General features: G+C 41.4%; 1 long non-coding RNA gene across 1 annotated transcript; it reads left to right on the forward strand.

Annotated features, from left to right (window-relative positions):
• On the forward strand, positions 1–18,773 carry LOC105865267 (uncharacterized). The gene is made up of 3 exons (XR_001151439.3): positions 1–262; positions 15,891–16,041; positions 18,037–18,773. It is a non-coding gene; the product is annotated as an uncharacterized LOC105865267 (long non-coding RNA).
• The last annotated feature ends 4,984 nt before the right edge of the window (positions 18,774–23,757 follow it).

A 23,757-nucleotide genomic window follows, 5' to 3' on the forward strand; every position in this document is an offset into this window, starting at 1 on the left:
ATTGGTCCACAGCATATGTGAATCTACATGGAAGAAAGTTATTTTCTGCTTATGCATCTATTGCACAAACAGCTTTGGCACCTGGGTCCAGACAGAAGACTCTACCTGGTTACCTGATTTGTGGATGTCAAGAGAGAAAGCAAACCCAGAGGGTAAGCTATTCCAACCTTCATGAAGAGCAGGGTGTGAAGGAGCACCCCCTACTGAGTGTCTTCCTATAAGGAATTCTCCAGAGACCAAGGAGCTTTACCATTTGTTTCAGGTCAGTATGCATTTCATCTTCTAGGAGGGCATTATTTCGGCATATTATGGGGGTACAGATTTTAAGGTTTCAATAAATGCCCATTTCCCCCCTCCCCCCACAAGTCTGAGTCTCCAGCATGACCATCCCCCAGATGGTGCACATCTCACTCATTATATATGTATATACCCTCCCCCCTGCCCAATACCCTATTACTGTAGTACCTATGTGACCACTTAGGTGCTGTTCAGTTAATACCAATTTGCTGGTGAGTATATGTGGTGCTTGTTTTTCCATTCTTGGGAAACTTCACTTAATAGTATGGGTTCCAGCTCTAACCAGGAAAATATAAGATGTGCTATATCACCATTGTTTCTTAGAGCTGAATAGTACTCCATGCTATACATATACCATATTTTATTAATCCATTCTTGGATTGATGGGCACTTGGGCTGTTTCCACAGCCTTGCAATTATGAATTGTGCTGCTATAAACATTCGAGTGCAGGTGTCTTTTTTGTAGAGTATCATTGGATCTTTGGGGTAGATGTCCAGCAATGGGATTGCTGGATCAAATGGTACATTCACTTGTATCGCTTTAAGGTATCTCCATATTGCTTTCCACAGAGGTTGAACTAATTTGCAGTCCCACCAACAGTGTAGGAGTATAGAATTTTTTATTTCCATCTTGATTTCTTCATTTATGAAGTAATCATTTAGTAGGAGGTTGTTTAATTTCCATGTTTTTGTGTAGAAATGTGAGTTTCTGTTAGGGTTGATTTCTACTTTTATTCCACTGTGATCTGAGAAAGTACATGGTATGATTTCTATTTTTTTAAATTTCTTGAGATTTACTTTGTGTCCTAGGATATGGTCAATCTTAGAGAATGTCCCGTGAGCTGATGAGAAGAACGTATATTCAGTGGATTTTGGGTAGAATGTCCTGTAGATGTCAGTCAGACCCAGTTGTTCCAGGGTTTTGTTTAAGTCCATTATTTCTTTATTAATTTTCTGTTTGAGGATATGTCTTGTGCCGTCAGTGGGGTGTTGAAATCTCCGGTGATTATGGAGTTGCTATTAATCCATTTGCTTAGATCCAGTAAGGTTTGCTTTATGAAACTGGGTGCACCTAAGTTGGGTGCATATATATTTAAAATTATTATCTCTTCTTGTTGGACTGTGCCCTTCACCATTATATAATGACCCTCTTTGTCTTTCACTACTTTTGTTGGTTTAAAAACTAAATCGTCTGAAATTAGAACTGCCACGCCAGCCTTCTTTTGGCTTCCACTTGCCTGGAATACTGATCTCTACCCTTTTACTTTTAGTCTATATGCATCCTTGCAGGTTAGATGTGTTTCCTGAAGACAGCATATACTTGGCCTGTATTTTCTTATCCATTCAGCCAGCCTATGTCTCTTGAGTGGAGAGTTTAAGCCATTCACATTTATTGAGAGAACGGATAGGTAAGGTAGATTACTGTTCATTCTATTGGGTTGGATGTTGTTGCTTTGATTTCTCTCTTGAGCCATTGTATTATCTGGCCTTTAATCTTTGGGTTTTGGTTGTTTTTATATTGGTGAGTTTTTATTATGGTGTTCCATGCATAACACTGTTTTGAGTACTTCTTGTAGGGCTGGTCTTGTCTTGGTGAATTCTCTGAGACTTTGCTTGTCTGAGAATGTCTTTATTTCTCCTTCATATATGAAGCTTAGTTTTGCAGGAAATAAGATTCTAGGGTGGGCATTGTTTTGTTTCAGAAGAGTGAGAATGGGGTCCCAGTCTCTCCTGGCTTGTAAAGTCTCATTAGAGAAGTCTGGTGTTATTCAAATTGGCTTTCCCTTGTATGTCACTTGCTTCTTTCATCTTACAGCTCTTAGAAGGGCCTCTTTAGTTGATATTTTGGTCAGTCTGATGACTGCATGTCGTGACGTCTTCCTGTTTGCATTGAATCTCCCAGGGGTCCTCTGAGCTTCTTGAACTTGTATATCGAGATTTTGAGCATGGCCTGGGAAATTTTCCTCTATTATATCTTCAAATAGCTTGTCCAACCCTTGTGTGTTGTCCTCTTCCCTTTCTGGTAACCCTATGACCCTCACATTAGGTTTCTTCACATAATCCCACATCTCTTGTAGGCTTTGCTCTTTTCTCTTGTTTCTCTGCTCTATCTCTGTGATGGTTTTATTTAGTTGGAGGGTGTTATCTTCAATCTCTGAGATTCTTTCTTCTGTTTGATCTACCCTGTTCTTGAGACTTTCCACTGTATTTTGTAGTTCCCTGAATTGATTCTTCATTTCCAGGAGTTCGGTTAAACTTTTCTTCATTGTGTCTATTTCTTTAGTGAACTTTTGTTCTAGATCTTGGAGGCTTTTTGTGGTTTCTTTGTGTTGGTTATTGAGTTGTTGTTGCAGGTTGGTGAGTGTTCTTATGATCCACATACAGAATTCCTCTTCTGTCATTTTGGTTGCCTGATTTGGGTTGGTGTCCATTTCTAGGGGGCTGGTGCTCCTCTTTGGGGGTGTGTTTTCCATTTGGTTCTTCATATTTCCTGAGTTCTTTCGCTGATTTCTTCCCATGTCTATCAGTTGTTGTTTCTTTTCTTTAGGTTTTTGTTTGGGTATTCACACGCCTTGTTTAGTTTCTGAGGCATTAGGTGGTGTCTGTGGGTTAGATTCGACCACTCCCTGTATAATGAGTCAGTGGGTGCCGTGAAAAGGCTGTGCAGGATGCCGTCCCTGTCAGTAGGTGGCGCTTGCTTGGAGGAACAGGCTATGCTGTTGTTTTTGTGTCCTGTTATCAGCTCATGTTCTGGGCGGAGCTGGGTTGGGTAAGCCTGCCCTCAGGCACCTCCAATGCCGTTAGCAGGGGTCAAAGTTCTGTTCTCTGCTTCCAGAAAAAGCTGTCAGGGCGGGGCTGGAATGGTCCTGTTCAGCCAGAAAGTCTGCTTGTGGGGGTGGGGCTGTCTGAGACCCGCAGTCTGGAGCAGGCCTAGCTTCTTTCCACCCTCCCCAACTCCGCAGCTACTCTTGGGCCTCTGCCAGCAGGCCAGACCACATGCCACCAGGCCTCCCCGGATTGTGATGCTGGCAGGGAGGTTCCCTGCATAGAAACGCTGCCTGGGCTGGGCGCACGACCTCCCTTTGGTGGGATGGTTGCCCTCTAGGACGCTGATCTGTCCCTGAAGGCACACACACCTCAGCAGGCTGTTCACAAATATCCCTTAGGTGCCCCAGGCAATGCTAGACCTCGGTGCACGGGATCTGGTCTGCAGGTCTGACCTCTGGGTCCCAGAGTTCAAACTGTATCCCCACCAGTGAGAGGAGACCCGGTCCCAATTCACCCACAGGGAGCCCAAGCTGTGTCTGTGTCTCTCAGCCTCTGAGTTTGCACCGTTCTCCTGGGATCACCGTGCCAGCAGCACCTGGGAGGGCTGGCGGGTAGGGAGCTCACAGTCTGAGTTCCCCTTAGTCAGCTGTAGGGTCCCAAAAGGGAAGGTCCCATTCCCTGGAGGTGCCTCTGGCTGGTGGCTGTATTGTCTCTCTGGGCAGCTGCGGGTAGGGTCGGCGGAGGGGAGGAGGAGGCAATATGGCGCTTGCCACACGGCTCGGGTCTGTGCACACGGAGGTGCCCCGAGGGATTTGGGAGACTGGTGCTGCATCCGCTACAGGCTCACCACTAGCTGGCGGCGGCCGTCTCTGGGCTGGTGTCCGCAGGTCTCTCCACCCACTGGGAAGCCCACCAGCAGTCCCAAATGCAGGGGAGGGGAAAGGTGATTTATCCACCTACCCTTGCCGCTGGTCTCCGGGCTGCTCCGCGGTCTCAGCTTCCAGTTCTCCTCCGCAGCCTCCTCCCGTGGAGTCTCCCCGGGTCTCAGGTACCCCTCCTTCCGGCCCTCGTCTGCTGTATGCTCGCCTTCTTGCTCCTTTTTTCTAATTTCTGCTAGAATCTGTCTTTTCTGCAGAGACACTCTTTCTGGCGGTGTTTCTCGTCGGCCATCTTGATCCTCCTCTCCATTATCTTTTTCTATGACTCAGGAAAATTCAACATGGCCCGCTTCACAGTTAGAATTAACACTCATCTGAATTTACTGGTCTTCAGCTTTTATTAGAAGTTCTTCCAGAAGTAACCTAAATCATTTTTATTATTATTTCAGGTTTCTTTTAACCCAAACAAGTTACCTGAATAATTTCCAGAGAGTATGTGAGCTGATGCAGACTAGAATTGGGCTGTTTTGTGTTTGATAAAAACCCTAATATGATACCACCCCGTTTGTATAATGTTGATTGAGTCTGTATATGTATTGATTCAACAACTGAGCAGGCCAATGTTTCTTGTTAACAAGTGCCCATCAAGGGGCCATCTGCATTCAATTTTCATTTGACTGGTGATAAGTAACCTGACACTATAGAATTCACACTATAGAAGATGATGCAGAAAACATGCTCACATGCTCATCCAAGAAATAACTGAAACGTGGTAATTTCCAAAGTGCTTTCTTTAGGAAGATGAAAAAGTTGTGGTGAGCATTTAATTATGAAGCCTCATGGTATGCACCATTGAGTTTTCTAATGGAAGATCTTGAAGTTCAACTCTCCAGAAAGCTTCATGCCTTTTCTCTATTCTGTTATTGTACTTCCCTGCGCATGATGTTAATATTTCCAGATTTTTTACTCTCTGCTTAGCATTTATCTAAGGTATATTTCATACTTTATGGATTACTTCTAAACTAGTCTCCTGAGAGTTCTGATTTTCACTAATTATTCCCATTAACTTACCATCTCAGTTGCAAAGAATATTCCAAAACATTCTTTAGGCTTTTCCCTGATAATTTCTTGCTTGAAAATAGCATTGTCTTGAATGAAATTCATTTTTCTTCATCAAGTCTAGAAGAGACATTTACCTTTTCTGATATCAAATTCAGGTTTAGTTGGGTTGCAGTGGTTCATATAATCAAGGATTTCTGAATGCTCCTCTCCTCTGAATATTTATCCCTTGTTCTTGTAGCTGGGGCTGTCAGGTCATTTAGCAACTCCAAAATGATTGTTTAAAGCAAGACAATGTGCTTGTGTGACAGAGAGTACAATGTAAAGTACTCTAACCTAGAAGATTGACACGTAAGACTTGACACAAACATTCCTTTTGCAGCAAAATAAACAGTTTTTTCTTCTCCTAGATAAGGTGGAACAATTTTTTTTTTTTTTATTAATCCACATGGGTTTTTCTCCTGCATAGGAAACCACTAAAGACAACAATTTTCCAGATCTCTTCCTCCAAGTTTTCATTATCAATAAATGCTCGTGATATCAGCTGAGATTTTTTAGCCCACACATCCGGCTTGTATCTTAATTGCAATAACTTCTTGTCGCAAACAGCCAAGACAGTGATGTATGGAAAAAGTGGATTTTTTTTTCCTCCTCCCCCACGCCAGCCCCCTTCTGCTTTTCCCCATTCCCAACCTCACAGAGCCCGGAAAGTCTTTCAGCATTCCTGAAAAGTTACATAAGACACCAGAAGTAGATAACATTGTATGTTTCCAGTTTAAAATGCAGAATGTTTATGCCTGTAGGGAGAGAAGAATGAAAGAATGTCCCTTTCAGGAATCATATCTGAAATGACGGTGGGGGCTGGGGGGTGCTGACAAATGCTTGCTTCCCTTACAGTAAAAATCATGTTTAAGGACTTTTAAGTGTTCTTCACTACCTAGCAAACAGAAAGTTCTCTGTTCCTTAGGAGTAAAGCATGAGCACCTAAGAGTCCATATTACAGCATCTGGGCTGAGGATTCCAGATCTCACGTGAGGCAGGGGCAGTGCAAGTGGAATTTTAGACCCGACAGCAGTGTCTTCACCCCAAGACCCAGACTTCTTTTAATGGTATGGAAGGCAAGGGCCCCAGAACGTGAGTCTTGGCACAGCATGAAAGAAAAGCAAGCCAGGTTCTATTGTTGGCATCTCATTACCTCTCCAAGGCCCAGCTCGCCTATAGGAGAGTTAGGTCTGCCCAGCACCCACCATCTTTATCACGTCCACAGCTCCCATCTGGCCTCCACAAGCCTTTCCTGAGAACAGGAGTGACCGTGCTACAGTTTAGAAGAGGGCTGGAAAAACGAAAGCACCAAAAAAAAAGAGGCTTAGTATGTAAACATATTTGCCCAAACCCGCATACCACACAGCATTGGTTCTTCCGCTGCCCCCTGACCTGGCCCTTCCCTTTGGCGAGGTCGGCCGATTCCAACACACTGCCACGGTCTCCAAGGCGACACTGGCTGGAGGTCATCTCGGTGCTGCCCGATTTCCAGGAAGCTCCCGTTGGCTGTGGTCTGGCATCAGGGCGGCGAGTTTAACCTGAGCACAGGGAGAAGCTTGCCAGTTTCTAGAAACTGTGTTCTTTTCTCTGGTGGCTCAGGTTTGTGGACAAGGATTGGCCCTCACCTACAAAGTAAATATTTTTGAAAGGTTTGTGGAGTGTAGACGTGACCTCTGCCCAGGTCACTTCCCACCCTTGTAGACAAGTGCAGCATCTTCGCTCACTTCCTTAGCCGGGGAAGCTACTTGGGAAATGGAGTGAACTGGGGAGGAATGAACAAGACAAAAGGGTTTGGGGCAGTTTCTTGCCACTCTCCCTATGAGTCTGTATTTTTATCATTTCTCTGCCATCTTGCCGATTTTATTTATTTTATTTTTTGCAAGGGAGTTATGCTACGGGAGGGGTCGGGGACTGCTGAATACAGCTGAAATGACACGCAGGGTTTATCAATGAGTCTCCTCACAGCAATGCCTCCTCTTTATATTAAATACTGTCTCAGCCAGTCGGTTCTTTCTTGCACAACTTGCAAAAGTGGATGGAACCCCTACTAAACACCAGGCACTGTGCTAACCCCTGAGACAAGGAAATAGACAATTACAGTACAATCTGTTAAGTGCTGTGGAGGTCGAGAGGAAGCCATGGACCCATCCTTAGGGACAGTCCAGTCAAGTGGCCTCAAAGGGATGATCTTGAGCACCAAGTAACCTGGAATAATCCTTAACCTCTCTGTAACGTGGGGACAAAAATAGAATTTCCCATGGAGACATTTTATGAATTGCATCCTGGCTAAAAGTGACTGCATCTTCTATTTTTAACTCACCACTTGCCCACCAGGTTAAGGGAGATTACCCATTGGCTCCCTAAGTTGCACCTATTTGTTAGAACTGACTCTCTCTGGGGCCTTTAGCACTTTGTAGGATTAAGTTAGGCATAGATGTGGCACCTCCTGTCCAGCTGAGTAGGAGCCAACCCCAATGACCCAGGACCTAGGCAGAGTGAGGCTCACTGTTTATCTCCAGACATTGTAAAGGGTGTGAAAATTCATTTGTCTACTGTTTTGCATCCAGATAGACCCAACTGCAAAGAAGGCAAAAGCCAGGTTTACTCTTACAAACAAGACCCTGTATCCTGTGGTTTCATTTCAAGTTTCCATACCTCAACACAACGGTTCACACAGAGAAAGATTCCCAAATGAAGACTTTGATTTTAAGCATCTACCATTCTAATGTATCAAAGAACTGAAGCTGATGAAGCTTTCTTTCTGAGAAGTTATCGTGAGCTGTAAGAAACTTCCACATTAAAATGAGAATTTTTTGCTTGACCTGGAAAATCAATGTGGAATGAAGAGGTTTGGGGAGTTGGAAGCTAGTGGTGATGTCTCTTATCTAAGTGATTTACAACAAATCCTGACTTACGTGGCATCCAAATAATCTAGCTTTTCTAGAAGCTAGAAAAACTCTCAGTGGAAAATTTCACACTTAACATTTATGACAAAGAGCCAAAAATCCAGGGAAACCAGCTGATATAAGTAAAATAAGCACTCAACAAACAGCAACTCATACTCCTGCACTACCGCCTAAAGAAACCAGCATTATCCCCCATTTTACAGTGGAGGAAATTAAGGCTTAAAGAGATTAAGCTACTTGAACAAGATCATCTCAAGTCACCCTTCACTGGCTTCAACACCCGACAACTTAACTCTGCAATCTTTCATGTCAGGAGTTTGCTTGTGTCAGATGGACAGCGTCCAAAATGGAATGACACCTAAGACTACATACAGCTCTAAAGCCTTTACCATAATGCAATATTAGATAATATTAAGGAATTACTTTAAATAAATCACCCTCTGTGGAAGGGGTTGGCAAACTATTGCCTATGGTCCAAATTCAGTCCCTTGCTTGACTTCGCAAATAAAATTTTATTGAAACACATTCATTTATATATTGTTCGTGATTTTTTTCAAACTACAATGGCAGGGTTCAGTAGCTGCAACAGAGACCATAGTTCTTACAAAACTGAAATTTTCTACAATTTGGCCCTTTACAGAATAATATAAAAGGGTCAGCATAAAATGGACCTATTTGCCTATATATTATACTCAATATTTTCAGTGCTCATAGTGTTAACCTTGAAGCTTCTTGCAACTTCTTAAGGTATCATCTAGATCATAAAAGACACAAGTCTACTTCATGCAGTTGTAGGGGTAAGTATATTTTATATTATTCAAATACACTTTAGGTAAACTTAGTACAATTCTCTTAGACAAAACATCCTATTCCCCAAACATCCTGGATAAAGAAAATATTGCTGTGACTGACAATACTCGACAATCTCTAATATATAATTCAAAGTGCTACAGTTAAAAGCTATATACTTGCTATGAAATCAGTAAATTTATTCATATTTAAACATGATTTAGGCTTTAATGTTGTTTTCCAATCTCCCACTTAAACAATTTGATTTCTGTTGCTTGCTGTGGATTCACAATAAGCACTATATCTCTCCTCCTTAGCTTGTAAGGTAGCTTTGCATTCTTCTATATTGGAAACTTCAAACAACAATTCAGTGAGTAAAAGGCAATTTTTCTCTCTCTTTCCAATATCATCTATTTTTTCTTTCTCTGCTGATTCATTCTCATTAGTTTATTTCTCCCATCTAAAAAAAAAAGATTTTTTTTCTCTTTCCCAAATTTTCTTTCTATTGCCCCACTTCTTAGCATCTTCATGAAACAGAACTCCTTCAGAACTTTCTTCAATTTCTCTTCTCTCATTCCCTTTTAAACTTTTCCAATCAGGCCTTCACCTCCCCAACCCCATTCTAACCACTCTGCTAAAACTGTTCTCAACAGGGTTACCAATGACCTTGTTGCCAAATTCATATTCAATTCTCAATTTTCACAACTCTGGCATCATCCAAGGTACTTGTTTGTTCTATTCTTCCTGATGCATTTTTTTCCTTGGGCATCCAGGATACCACACTCTCTTGGGATCTTTGTTTTGTCACAGTTCACACTGAGAACTATCCCTGCGACATGGTAGGTGATCAATAAATAACTGTTTAAATAAAGGAACATGGGACAATTAGCCTCATTTGCATCACAAAATAAATTCACACCACTGCTCACAGGATACTATTAAAAGAAGTTTGAAGGCTTGTTAGAACAGTATACCTATACTGAATCCTAAGGATCACATTTCATTGCAAAAATAGAAAGTATTTTTAGTACAATAACCATCTCTCCTAAATATGTTATCTCTAGTCTATCTTCATTTAAGGTGTTTAAAGAAACCATAAAGAAGTCTTTGAGAGTATTTCATTCTCTTTCTCAGTATTCTACTGAAAATACCATCCACTTTTGAGAAAGTTACCAATTTGGGTAGGTCACGAATTTAAAAGCATGGCCTGACATTATTGTTCTTTAGTTTACATTATATTTGACAGAGTTATAAGAAGGCCTTTTAGAATGTACCAGCAATGGCTGTGGTGATAGATAACCATGTTAGGAAAGCCCTTTGGGAAGAAAGTCAAGGATTAGGATTAATAATAATTATCCTAATAATTAATTGATATTAATAATTATCCTAATCATTAGGATTAGGATGGCATCTTAACTCCAGTGTAATTAGATGATTACACGGGCCAGATAATATGTGGCATGAGTGTTAGATAAACCATCAGGAACACCTTCCCGCTGTCTATTAAACGAGGATAAGCTCATGTTGGGTGTCCAATAATAGTTTGGAATTGAATGGAATTGAGTTGAATTGAAAACAAACAAACAAAAGACCTGGTAAATTTTAATTGTCTTGCATTTGATTTAGAAAGCATTTTTTATTCAGTATATCTAACCCCAAATCAAAACACTATATGAAGCAAATAGATATCAAGAGTCCAGTCTCGTAAGGTTATTCAGAACAGTCCTTGAGGACCTGACGGTGGTTTCACGCAGCCACTGCACGTCCCATGAGAAGAGCCGCACGTATCCCGAGAGGACTGTAAACACTGTGTGGGAACCAGGCCGGGCTTGTGATGCACGGGGCTTCCTCTGGGTGGACGACATGCCACCAAGACAAATGGCACTCGGGCCACTCAGTTGGCCAAAGTCTAAGATTATTGACCAATTTCCGTCCTGTTCTTTCTTTATGGGCTTTAATGAGCAGGCAAGAGTCCACTGTTTAATATTTAAACAAATGCTTTATGCAGAGACAATAAGTCACTGTTGAGACGGGATGGAACTGTTAACATTCCGCAGCGTGGCTGACTGCCATTCCTGCCAGAGTAAATGGCACAAGCTGACTTCTAGAAATGTTCAGAAATGAAAGCTCCCATTTCGGTGGCAGGTGCAACTGGAACGCTGGAGTCGCGCGCACACAGCATGCCAGGTGTGTGTGGTCGGCTCCGCAGCGCGAGTTCCTCTGTCGCCCTAGCTCTCCCGGCAGAACACAATGAATTGGTTGGCATGGCTCGTGTTGGCTAATTAGAGCAGCTTGATTCCATGTGCTGCTGCTGCTTGGCATTGACCCTTACCAATTTATCGGCAGTGGCCTTCCAACAATCCTCTTCTTAATTATCTATCATCAAAGGCAGCTGGGTGGTGAGTTTATTACTTGACGTCTGAAATCCCTCATTGGGAAGATGGGCTCTGGTGAACTTTGGAGGGAAGCTCATTCAGAGCAAGAGCAAGTTTTCACATGAGATAGGACATCGCTCAAAGTCCACTTTGACCTACTTAAACAGTAGTTATATATTTTCTTTCCTCAAAGTTGAGTGTTCTAATGTTTGGATCAGATACAAAGCAAGAAGGTTAATTTTACAAAATGTGATCTTCTACGTGCCTGCAAAAATTGGGATACACAACTTCAAAGAAGATCTTTGACTCCACGCCTAAGGAGATATTATTCCATATGAGGTTGTGTGCAGGTGGGACAGACCACAAACTGTCATCACTATCCTAGTGGATATTTAGGAACCCAACTCTGCAAAACAAGGCAGCATTCAATTCTGCTTGTCTTCACAGTGTTTTGTTTTGTTTTGTCTTGTCTTGTTTTGTTTTCTTTTGTTGAGACAGAGTCTCACTTTGTTGCCTGGGTTAGAGTGCTGTGACATCAGCCTAGCTCACAGCAACCTCAAACTCCTGGGCTCAAGCGATCCCACTGCCTCAGCCTCCCCGGTAGCTGGGACTACAGGCATGCACCACCATGCCCAGCTAATTTTTTCTTCTATATATTTTTAGCTCTCCAAGTAATTTCTTTCTATTTTTAGTAGAGACAGAGTCTCACTCTTGCTCAGGCTGGTCTCAGACTCCTGAGTTCAAATGATCCACCCGCCTCAGCCTCCGAAAGTGTTAGGATTACAGGCATAAGCCACCACGCCTGGCTCTCCACAATGTTTTTTTTTTTTTTTTTTTTTTTTGAGACAGAGTCTCGCTTTGTTGCCCAGGCTAGAGTGAGTGCCATGGCGTCAGCCTAGCTCACAGCAACCTCAAACTCCTGGGCTCGAGCGATCCTTCTGCCTCAGCCTCCCGGGTAGCTGGGACTACAGGCATGCGCCACCATGCCCGGCTAATTTTTTATATATATATCAGTTGGCCAATTAATTTCTTTCTATTTATAGTAGAGACAGGGTCTCGCTCTTGCTCAGGCTGGTTTTGAACTCCTGACCTTGAGCAATCCGCCCGCCTCGGCCTCCCAAGAGCTAGGATTACAGGCGTGAGCCACAGCGCCCGGCCTCCCACAATGTTTTGACTGGTTTCTTTCCTAGAAGAGATGGGGTCCAAGATAGAAATCAGCAATTAGAAAGAATTACAACAGCAGCAACAAAAAAGGGACCAATGTGAATTTTAAGGAAAATATTTTGCTGATTTTTGTTGCTCAGTTTGTTTGTCTTCTTTAATAATAATTTAAATGCCTCTTAACTGTAAAAAATAAAATGCTTGGTAATATTATTGTGCATAAATTCTAAAGCTTCCAATAGCATACTGTCCAATAAATAGAAAGATGATTCTTCCAAACCAAGACCCACAGAATATGTGGTAGAGAACACACTTTCTAAGAAAGGGTATAAATTGGTGTAGATTCATTCGCCTTCTCTCACCCACTGTCCCGGACTTGTGAGTTCAGTATGGCTGTCCGGGGCCAGGAAATCATGTAAAGATGCCAGGCCACAGGAGGGAGTACTTCCTAAATGTATCAGATCAGAAGGGTTACTGTAGGCATTAGTTAAAAACATAATTCTCAAACACATGTAACCTAAACATTTGTACCCCTATAATATGCTGAAATTAAAAATACTTAAAAAAAAATAATTCCCTACCACCCTCACCCACTAATGAGACTGATTCATTAGATATAAGTTGGAACCCAGGAATATGGATTACTAACAGAATGACTATATCAGGGAATTGTGCAACACTTCTCTGGGTCACAGCACCCCAAATCATGACCCCAGTTGAAGACATCCCAGCTTATGGCTTAATGTATTTACATGGAAGTAAACAAGAGAAACTAGAGAAAAGCTAAGATGTTAAAAGCATGCATAAAGAATAATGCTATATGTGGGCCAGGCACGGTGGCTCACGCCTGTAATCCTAGCACTCTGGGAGGCCAAGGTGGGAAGATCTCTTGAGCTCAGGAGTTTGAGACCAGCCTGAGCAAGAGCGAGACCCCATCTCTACAAAAAAAAATAGAAAAATTAGCTGGACCTGCTGGCACGCATTTGTCGTCCCAGCTACTCAGGAGGCTGAGGCAGGAGGATCACTTGAGCCCAGGAGTTTGAGGTTGCTGTGAGCTGTGATGATGCCCCTGCACTCTAGCCAGGGTGACAAAGTCTCAAAGAAAAAAGAAACCCTGTCTCAAAGAAGAAAAAAAAAAAAGAAAGAAAAGGATAAAGACAAATAAGTATGACAATATAATATCAGCACTGAGTAGTGGCTGAAAACTTAGGATATATGAAGAGAAAGAGAGAAAGGAGAGCTCCAGAAAAGTTTATGTTCTTGCATTGACTCTGAATTAGAATTGGATTTGTGCCCAAGATCAAGGCCCCCTATTCTCCTTACAGTGCCTTGCCTCATAGGCCCTCTTTTATGTATGTAGTATTAGACATTTGGAAACTAATTAGCAATGCTTGGAGTGTATTTTTATGTATCCATTTTAAAGTGGAAATCACTAAGAAAAATAAGTAGGAGGAGGAAGAGCATGGATGTGATACCTACCATTTACTGACCATCAAGCTCTGCAGGACGTGTTATCCTCAGTTTATATCACTCCTTTATTGATGTTCACAACAACTCTCTGAGATAAAGAGTTTATTATTACAATCCTATTGATAAGGACACAATGAAGTGTTTTATCTAAGGTCACATTCTCTACAGGTGACAGCTAGGATTTGAACCCAGATGGGTCTCTTTCTAGTACTCTCCATGTTAGTGAGATGCCAAGCCATGGACTATGGGGCAAGAAGCTTGGTTCCCTTTCTAGGTTTCCTGATGACTCATTGGGTGTAGTTAGATCAGTGTTTAGTTTCTTACATTCCATGATTCTTCTATCTTCCAGTCTGCAGGCAATCTGCCTGTTCATTGGTTTTGAACACCCCCCAATATAGCACCAATTGAAGTAAATACAGGACTTCTATTTGAATTCTAAATCTGGGATGAAAACAAGAAGAATATTTCAGAGATCTTTTAGTTGCTGTCAAATGGCAGTGGTCATTCACAGGTTAGGGAGCCCGTTCAAAATAGTCCAGGGCGCCATCTGCCCAACTAGGAACAATTTGGTGAGTTCCTACTGCCTTTTGACTCTGTCTCATACTTGCCGGCTTGCCGAGCACTGACGAGAGAGGCAGAGTGGAGGCACCATCTGAAATGAAGCATCCTGCTCCAACTGGCAAAAGTGTCTCCCAGACACTCTTGCCTAGAAGTAACCACTCTCTAAGGAGTTGCTGTTTTTATTAAATATTTTGTGGAGCTGATTCATCCTCGTGGATTCTGAGAGACACAAACATAACGCAATGTGCTTTTTCTATGCAGGAGCTGTTTGCATGCTATGTAATAAGTCCCCAGTGAATCTCCACAAATCAGTGATATTTGTACGGATTTAAAGAGGTTTGCACAAATCTTTGAAAGAATTAAAAGTAAGCACATTCAACTGTGCTCCCTGGTGTCAAGGCGTAACCTTTGCAAGAGGGACCTGGGGAATATGAAAAAGAACATGAAATTAATGTTAAGAAAACAGATGTCCAGAGCTGTAGGGGCAAGCAATGCAATTCCTGAGTAAGAAAGCTATGAAGTGCAAGTGAGTCCAGGAAAGAAACGTGATAACGTGAGGGAGTGATATCTATTGGGTAGGTCCAAGGTCTATAGGGGTTTCATTTTTTTAGCAACAAGTCAGTGATGGCACCAAAAACATATCTGTGGTCATTGTGTTAATGAATGACCCTAGGCTGACCCAGAGAAAATTAAAATTCAGAATGACTTTATTCAATGTGGGGAGGAACTCAGTGAAGATTTTAAGGATGTGTCCCAGGCTATGCACACATACAGAAAATAACACAGCAGGAGAAAATCATTTGGAATTTGTAACAGACTTCACACTCCCTCTAGCTCATCAGTGCACGGCTGCAGTACTATTTCCAAAGAAGCACTCATGATGTATAGCGTTTAACTGGAGTGGAAGCATATGGTGGGCTTCTTTCTCTATAGTCAGTAAAACAAATGCATGGTTAGGAACGTAATTATTATTCCTAAAGGTCTTTGAAAATCAGAGAAGTTCTAGCCTAGCTAGGGGAGCTTGGATGCCATTGAGGCCTCTAGGTTTAGATGATTGTTGAAGATACCCTTAGCCTAACATTTCTGTGGACTGCAGGAGAGGAGAGTTCACGCCCTGTTTGAAAGTTCCCTGGGCACTTGTCTCTCCTCCTGGACCCGGACAGCAATGGGAATAACACAGATTTAGGGTGTGCTGGGTTTTCATCTCAGGTTGGGACAGGCTCCCGGTTCCTACCTTTCTATCCCCCAAAGTGGAACTCGGTGAGTTCATCTTTCTCCTTCTCTGAACTAATCCTGACTTACCAGATGAAGATGAAGAAGCAAAGAAAGGGAAGGAGAAAGCAGAGGCAGTGCCACGAGGGTGGCTGGGGGCACCAGCTTCGGTCTCAGTTACATTTGCACATCATCTTACATGGCACTCAACCTCAGCTGGACACTCTTTTGGCTATGGAAATGTCACTTTAAGACAAATTCCCCGGGTCCCACCCCCCCTTCAATCAATTTGCTATCCTAAAACTCTCCAGAAACTCTGTACCTGCCAGTTCTTTCACATTATTAAAGAAATACTCATTCCCTGATTATAGAATCAAGACATACTGATCTGGAAGAGACGCAGGAGACAGATTATCTAGTCTGACAACTTTATTTTACAATTGGGCAACTGAGGCCCGGAACAAATAAATGACCAGACCAAAGCTACGGAGGAAGGTTTACCTTTAAGATTACAGGGTCCAGGTAAGGCAAGACGTTGTCCATTTTCTTTCCCTGCCACATCCCCATTATTTAGCACAGTGCCAGGCACGTAGTAGGCACTCAGTAAGTATTTGTTGAATGAATGAATGATCCATGATTCCTGACATCCTTCCAGTGCTCTTCCTGCTCAAGTACATATTTTAGCTCTCCAAAAACAACAACAACAACAACAATCTGAGGACCAACGTAGCTCACTTCACCCCACCTCAAGGCCTGAAATGACCTAATATTTTATCTTGGAATGTTCCACTGTGTTTCCAAAAATTCCTAATATGCAATGGTGCGGTTTGATTTGATTCTGTTTTCACAAAAAAGAAGTTTGGCTACATAAGTCCTTCACAAAAGCTCCATTGTGAGCCCCGGACTCAAATTTTTGCCAGTGAAAAAGCACCACCTTATATTCCTAATTTTGGGGGTTCTGATTCTTAGGGTTTCTCCTTTATCTTTCTAAAAAAATTCCCTGTATCACATTGAGGGAACTCTTTTACCTTGGTTTGTAGTAAAGGTAGCTTTAGATTACCAGAAGTCATAAGCAGGTAAACCTCACCATCTATAAATTCTGATATCAGGAAATCTGATTTTAAAACAGATCAATTGCAGGTGAGTACAATTTTTTGTGCTACTGAAGGATTTACCATAAGATTCCTTTAAACATTGGTCTAGGGTATACATGTGGCTCAGATTGCATGCAACTTTTTAGGAACACGTCTATTGTGCAAGTTAAGGTAACATTTCTGAGACAGCCGTGGAGAAGACAAAAACCCAACTGGTATGGCATGTTTTAGGAGTGACTTGGGGGGTCAGAAGCCAGAGTTCCCAAAGCCCTAAAAGTGTGTGGACTCTTTGGAGCGCTGAAGGCTAGAAAAAACCTAAAAATTACCCTTGCTTACAATCCTTTGATCGCATGTTAAAGCCAGAGATGGGGGATGGATTGGGAATTCATGATGAGGAATACAGAAAGAACATTTTAACTCCTACTGGAAGGTCAAATGCCCTCATCCAAGCTAGCCTTTCTTTTTTTTTTTTTTTTTTTTTTTTTTGAGACAGAGTCTCGCTTTGTTGCCTAGGCTAGAGTGAGTGCCGTGGCGTCAGCCTAGCTCACAGCAACCTCAAACTCCTGGGCTCAAGCAATCCTTCTGCCTCAGCCTCCCAAGTAGCTGGGACTACAGGCATGCGCCACCATGCCCGGCTAATTTTTTTCTATATATATTAGTTGGCCAATTAATTTCTTTCTATTTATAGTAGAGACGGGGTCTCGCTCTTGCTCAGGCTGGTTTCGAACTCCTGACCTCGAGCAATGCGCCCGCCTCGGCCTCCCAGAGTGCTAGGATTACAGGCGTGAGCCACCGCGCCCGGCCTTGAGCTAGCCTTTCTGACACGTAACAAATACTAACATTGTGACACAGAGATAGTCACATTCTATGTATTTTTAGAAATTGAATAACATAAACAAGACACATGAAAACAAGATGATGACTTGAAAACAGGGATATAAACACAAGGAGAGAAGCTAATACAACAATGTATACCACCATAATGTACACCATTATGGGAGACATTGATGTGACTCCCGGCTTTTTAGCAGTCAATGAAAAAAAAGAAACTCATCAGTTACATAATACACTGTCTTCCTAAGGTTTTTGGTTTGTTTATTTTTTAATGTTCAAGAAAGTGTACCAGAAAGAAATGTGTCCCCAAGTCCTCATAAAAATAACACTGGGTAAGTAATAAATAACATTCCTAACAATAGCCTCACTACAAGCCAGTGTTTCTAAAACTTCATGCGTGCATCAGAATCAACTGGACTCTTGATAAACACGGATTGCCAATGCCACACCCTAAGTTTCTGGAACAGTAAATTTGATTAAGTTTGGGGAATGGTGCCTACCATATCCCTCATTAGAATATTTCTCAATACATGTAGTTATAGTAACGATGCTAACAAGTCTTTCTGTTTTATTTTTAACATGGTCCCAGGTGACGCTGACACTGCTGCTCCAGTGACCATGCTCTGACAACCACAGCTGTAGACACAAGGCCAAATTCCTCAGGCCCTCTTCTGAAAGCATCCTTCCATACAGACTGATGACAATGCAGCAATTGCAATTGAGCAGTTCTGGCTTATGGGGACAGGGGCTGGGCTTAGAAGCTTATCATATTCAAGGTGGCAGAACACATATTGGGGGTGTTATTGTCTGAAAAACAGGACTCACACTGTCGGGAATTGGCAGGCCTTGTACCACAACAGGTGAAAACAAGCAAACTAATCCATTAATCAACAGTCTACTGTGAGCAAGGGAAGCATGAAGAATTAGAGGACTAAGCCGACACACACAATGACATGTTTTGAAAAGAGCCAGAAAGGATCTCTGGCCGAAGAGATCCTGCCACCAATAGCCATGATCTGGGTATTTCACCATTAAGAAGTCATTGCTATACATCTTAAGGCTCTCTGGTATTCAGAAAGGCTCAGATAAAATGTCATTTCTCCCGAGACAGAGTCTTTCTACCTTGGTAGAACTATTGACATTTGGGGCTGGATAACTCTTGTGCATCATAGAGTATCTAGTGGTATCCAGACCACCACCCACTGGATGCCAGTAGCAGCCTACACCAAGTCATGACAACCAAGAATGTCTCCAGACATTGCCAATGTCTTCCGGGAGACAAAATCGCCTCCCACTGGGAACTATTTTTCTAGGAGCTATTACACCTTAGACTGGTATTGGCTGTGTGGTTCCCTTGTGTGATCAAAACAGAGCTCTCCTCTCTCTGGAGAGATTGCGCCTCCCTAAACCCCTCTGGAGGGAGGAGTGACAAAGGAGAAAGGAATCAGTATGACAATTGTCCAGCCAACTTTGTCTGCTATACCAGGTCTGGCTGTCAATGGGTGACAGGTGTCACAGACAGATGACCATCACCTCCAACTGAAATTTAGGAATCAAACTATCCAAGCACAGGAGAGATCTTGAAAGGGGGAGGGAGAGGAAGTGAACAAGAGTATTCCAAATCAAAGCTGCCCAATTTTACATGAACTTGGGGAAGAGTGGCTAAACCGAATCTTTTCATTTTAAGTATATTATGCAGTAGAAGGGATTTGACTAATGATTTATTCATTTACTAAATATCTATAAAGCCCATACTTATTTTGATATATTATTAATAATCATGAAGATAACAATGACCTTTACACACGTACAATGCTTTACAGCTATTAAAACCCTTTTCACATACTACCATTTAAAACAATTGTCAATACATTCTCATGTTTCAAAAATGAAAATAATCCCAAAAGGAAGGCAATGAAAAATCTTATTCTTATCCTTGCACCAACCTCTCCACCACCACCCCACTATAGATAAATATTTTAGGAGTTTCTTTGGTATCCTTCCAGAACTTTTTTTTTTTTTTTTTTTTTTTTTTGAGACAGGGTCTCACTTTGTTCCCCAGGCTAGAGTGAGTGCCATGGCGTCAGCCTAGCTCACAGCAACCTCAATCTCCTGGGCTCAAGCAATCCTTCTGCCTCAGCCTCCCAAATGGCTAGGACTACGGGCAGGTGCCACCATGCCTGGCTAGTTTTTTCTATATTTTTAGTTGGCCAATTTCTTTCCATTTTTTTAGTAGAGACGGGGTATCACTCTTGCTCAGGCTAGTCTCAAACTCCTGAGCTCAAATGATCCGCCCGCCTCAGCCTCCCAGAGTGCTAGGGTTACAGGCATGAGCCACTGTGCCCAGCCCAGAAATTTTTATAAAAATATAAATATATACAAATATATATTTATATTTTCCTATTTCTTAGACAAATGCTATTATTCTATAGATTTTCTTCTGCAGTTTGCTCCCCGCCCCCACCTCACTTAACCTCTAGGAGATTGCTCCATACAGAGAATTTTCTCATTTGTTTTTATAGCTACACTGCCTTCCATTACGTGGATGTGCCATTGTTATTTAAATACTCTTCTATTGATGAACCCTTGGATCATTTCCAACCATTTGCTATTGTGAGCAATGCCACAGTAATTACCCTTGGCCACGTACCATTTCATGTGTACTCACTGCCTTTATCTGATCCTCATCAATGCTATGAGATAGGCAAGAAAAAAAATCATTCCTTTACAGACTTGATTCTTTTGTTTGTATGGGGCAAAAAAAATAACACTTCATATCTACACCATATTAACCATTTTTAAGTGCACAGTTCAGTAGTTTTAAGTATATTTACATTGTGAAGCAGATCTTCGGAACTTTTTCATCCAGCAGAACTGAAACTTCATACCCAATAAACAACAAACTCCCTTTTCTCCCTCCCCCAACCCCTGGTACCCACCTTTCAATTTTCTGTTTCTGTGAACTTGACTACTTTAGATACCTCATGTAAGTGGACTCATACAGTATTTGTCCTTTTGTGACTGGCTTATTTCATTTAGCATAATGTCCTCACGGTCCATCCATGTTGTAGCATGACACAGGATGCCCTTCCTTCTTAAGGCTGCATAGTCATCCATTGCACATATAGACCACGTTCTGTTTATTCATTCACCCACTGGTGGACACTTGGCTTGTTTCCACCTCTTCTTGGCCATTGTGAATAGTGCTGCTGTGAACGTACACGTGCAAATATCTCTTTGATATCCTGCTTTCACTTCTTTTGGATACACAGTATACCAAGAAGTGGGATCGCTGGATCATATGGTAATTCTATTTTTAATTTTTTCACGACCCACAATACTGTTTTCCATAGCAGCTGCACCATTTTATCATCCCAGCAGCATTGTACAAAGGTTAAACTTGATTCTTAAATCAAGGAAGGAAGGAAGGAAGGAAGGATTTATATGCAGAAACCAGAGACATACACTGCAGCCTTGCAGGTAAAACAAGGCAGACTTGAAATATACCCCATACCCGCAGGTCTTCTTGACACAATCTAGTGCCCTGAATTATCCTATTGACTGCATCAAAATTCTGAGTGAAGTAAATGATGCAAATATTTTATGTCACAACTAAGTGTGATTATCTCTGTTAGAGTCTCTGCAATAATTTTAGTGAATGGATTTTGCTACCCTTTGTGAGTATAAATCTTCCCCTTGTTTCTTAATTCTGCTCCTGCTCTCCCCCAGCACTACCAACCAGTCTTATATTTGAAAAATATAGCAGACTGGTATACCAGCCCATTGGCTATTATCCACCAAGTTACATTCACCCTTGGATTAATTCATCAATTAACAAAAGTCTTGAACTTGGAAACAGAATGACTCCCCATTGGCCCAGCACTGGAGAAAAAGTCCTGAGTTGCTAACACAGTAACCCAGCGAGATGTGTTTGCTAACCCTACAGCCTGTGCTCTCTGGGCCAGACGCGTGGAGCCAGAGGAAGAACTAACTCTTGGCTGTATTGCTGGATTTTTCCACCAAAGAATTATTGCAGGAAAACAGGTCACAAAGTCAAGGCATATATTACCAAGCAGGGAATACCATCAGAGGCAAAAACAAATACCAGCAGGAAGAAAGGAAAGCCTGACCCACTCTCTCTCTCACATCTCACCTCAAAAGATGTTAGTAGCTGGAAGCTGTTTCAATAATGATAGCTCAAGCTGATGACAATGCTCTCGAGAACTGTCTGTACGATCTAGTTGTTTTATGTCTCCTTGGTCAGGCAGTCAATGAAGAAAAGGAAGGTCATCGCCTTGGGGAAGGATGTGACTGAATGTTGTCCGGCAGAGCTAATACTGTCCTGATCTACATAAGCCGAGTATCAGTTTTCAAAAGTTTTGTGCTCTAACTTGTCAGGGAGCTTGATTCTAACTATAAAATAATGATCTCTGACACTGGTGTGCTCGTACCAACATTTAAAAAAAGAATGGATTTTATACATGGATAAAATAGCTACTAATCAGCTAATAAGTACTGAAGCCTAACATATCAAGACAACTAGAAATACACTCACCTATAGAGACAATGAGGAAACATGCCTTTCTTGAACTTGGCATTGGATGGAAGGAGGAAAAAAATCTCCCTGAAGAGTTCATAACTGTATGCTGGCATATATGTGGGTTGGCTACCCAATTTGGCACTTCCAGTGTGATCCAAGGAAAGTTGAATCCAACTTAATGCCTTGGGAAATAAACCTTGACCCATCTAAGTTCTTCTTTCCCACGATAGTCAAACCCTGAATCTCATCAAAAATTGCTAATTCCTTATCTTAACACTTTCTTATATAATGTAAATATTCCCAGAAAGCCATAACACATGAATGTATTATTAGCCTAGTATCTACTGTGACTCCATTCTCAACTAGCCATGTAGCTAAAGTGATGAACTCTTATGAGTCTCAGAAGTCATCAATTCTAGGAGAGTGAAGCAAGTTAAGAAATGGAGGCAAAATCAAGTGTCTACCTTATTAAAATAACTTCATGTTTAACTCCATAAAATTTTATAATGTGCATATTATCACTATCATTGTTATTGCCAATTTATAAATGAGGAAACTGAAGCCTAGTACGTAAGTACCCTGCCTACAGGCAGAATAAGTAAATGGTGGTAATTTGCAAGGTAGGACTCAATCAGGATGAGCCACAAATGCTTTACTGCTCCACTGTGCACACTGCCCCACTAGGCTTCTTTCCAGCGCTCCCATTCTATTGGTATGGCAGAAATTAAAAATCAGAGCTTGTTTTCTGTCTTGTAGTTAATAACATGTCCTTCTTTATGTATTATATTAATAATATATATTATAGTGATGACATTTTACTATATTTAATCCCATCCCCAGTAAAAGAAAGTTTGATGTAATGATTTATCTCCATTCAAAAATTAATGTGTCAATGTGTATAAAGCATCTGAAAGCAATTGTGACTGCCTCTTGGGGGCAAGAAGAGCAATTGTTCACTCATTCCTGGATATCTTAGAGGGCCCACTATGTTCTAGGGTCTATGCATATACATCAGCAAACAAGACAAACGAGCAAATTGCTTTTAAGAAGTTTACATTTTAATAGGGAAAGACATAAACTTAACAAATAGAAAGTGTAATCATAGCATTTAAGAAAATGATAATTGCTATAAAAGCTAAAATGTGAGTATTCGAAAGAATCATTCAGTACCAAAAATACTACATATCAAAACACATAAGTGACACTGAAAATGAAACGCTTAGAAGGATAGAGCCTAAATCTTTTTGTTAGAAAATCTTAAAAGCTATAATTTAAAGTAAAAAGCAATCAGCTCAGGAAGTTAAAAAAAGAACAGCAGAAAAATATGGAAGAATGAAATGATAAAGTTAAATTCGAAAGTAGTAAAAGAGAAAGCAGAGATAAAATAGACAAATTGACAAAGCCAAAAGTTTATTCTGTGCAAATGCTAATAAAATTGACAGTGTCCTGGCAGAACTGATCAAGACAAAAAGACACATTTTTAAAAATGTATATTTTATCAAAACTGACTCCAGAAAACTAGCCATTTAAGATAGTAAATCAGTAATCTAAACCCATAAAACAAACAAGCAAACAAACAAAACCCACTAGATGTAGCTAATGTAAATCACTCTGAGTTACAAAAAAAGAGGTGGGATTTAGTGTCAGGTATTCATCTTTACAAAAATCACTGCAAGGCCTGAAAGGCAGACTTGAGACCAGGAGTTACATTTTCTGTAAAGACCAAGATAGTACATATTTTAGGCATAATGGGTCATGTATCATGACCTG

The sequence above is a fragment of the Microcebus murinus genome, chromosome 15 (assembly GCF_040939455.1).
Source record: "Microcebus murinus isolate Inina chromosome 15, M.murinus_Inina_mat1.0, whole genome shotgun sequence".
NCBI classification, from domain to species: Eukaryota; Metazoa; Chordata; class Mammalia; order Primates; family Cheirogaleidae; genus Microcebus; species Microcebus murinus.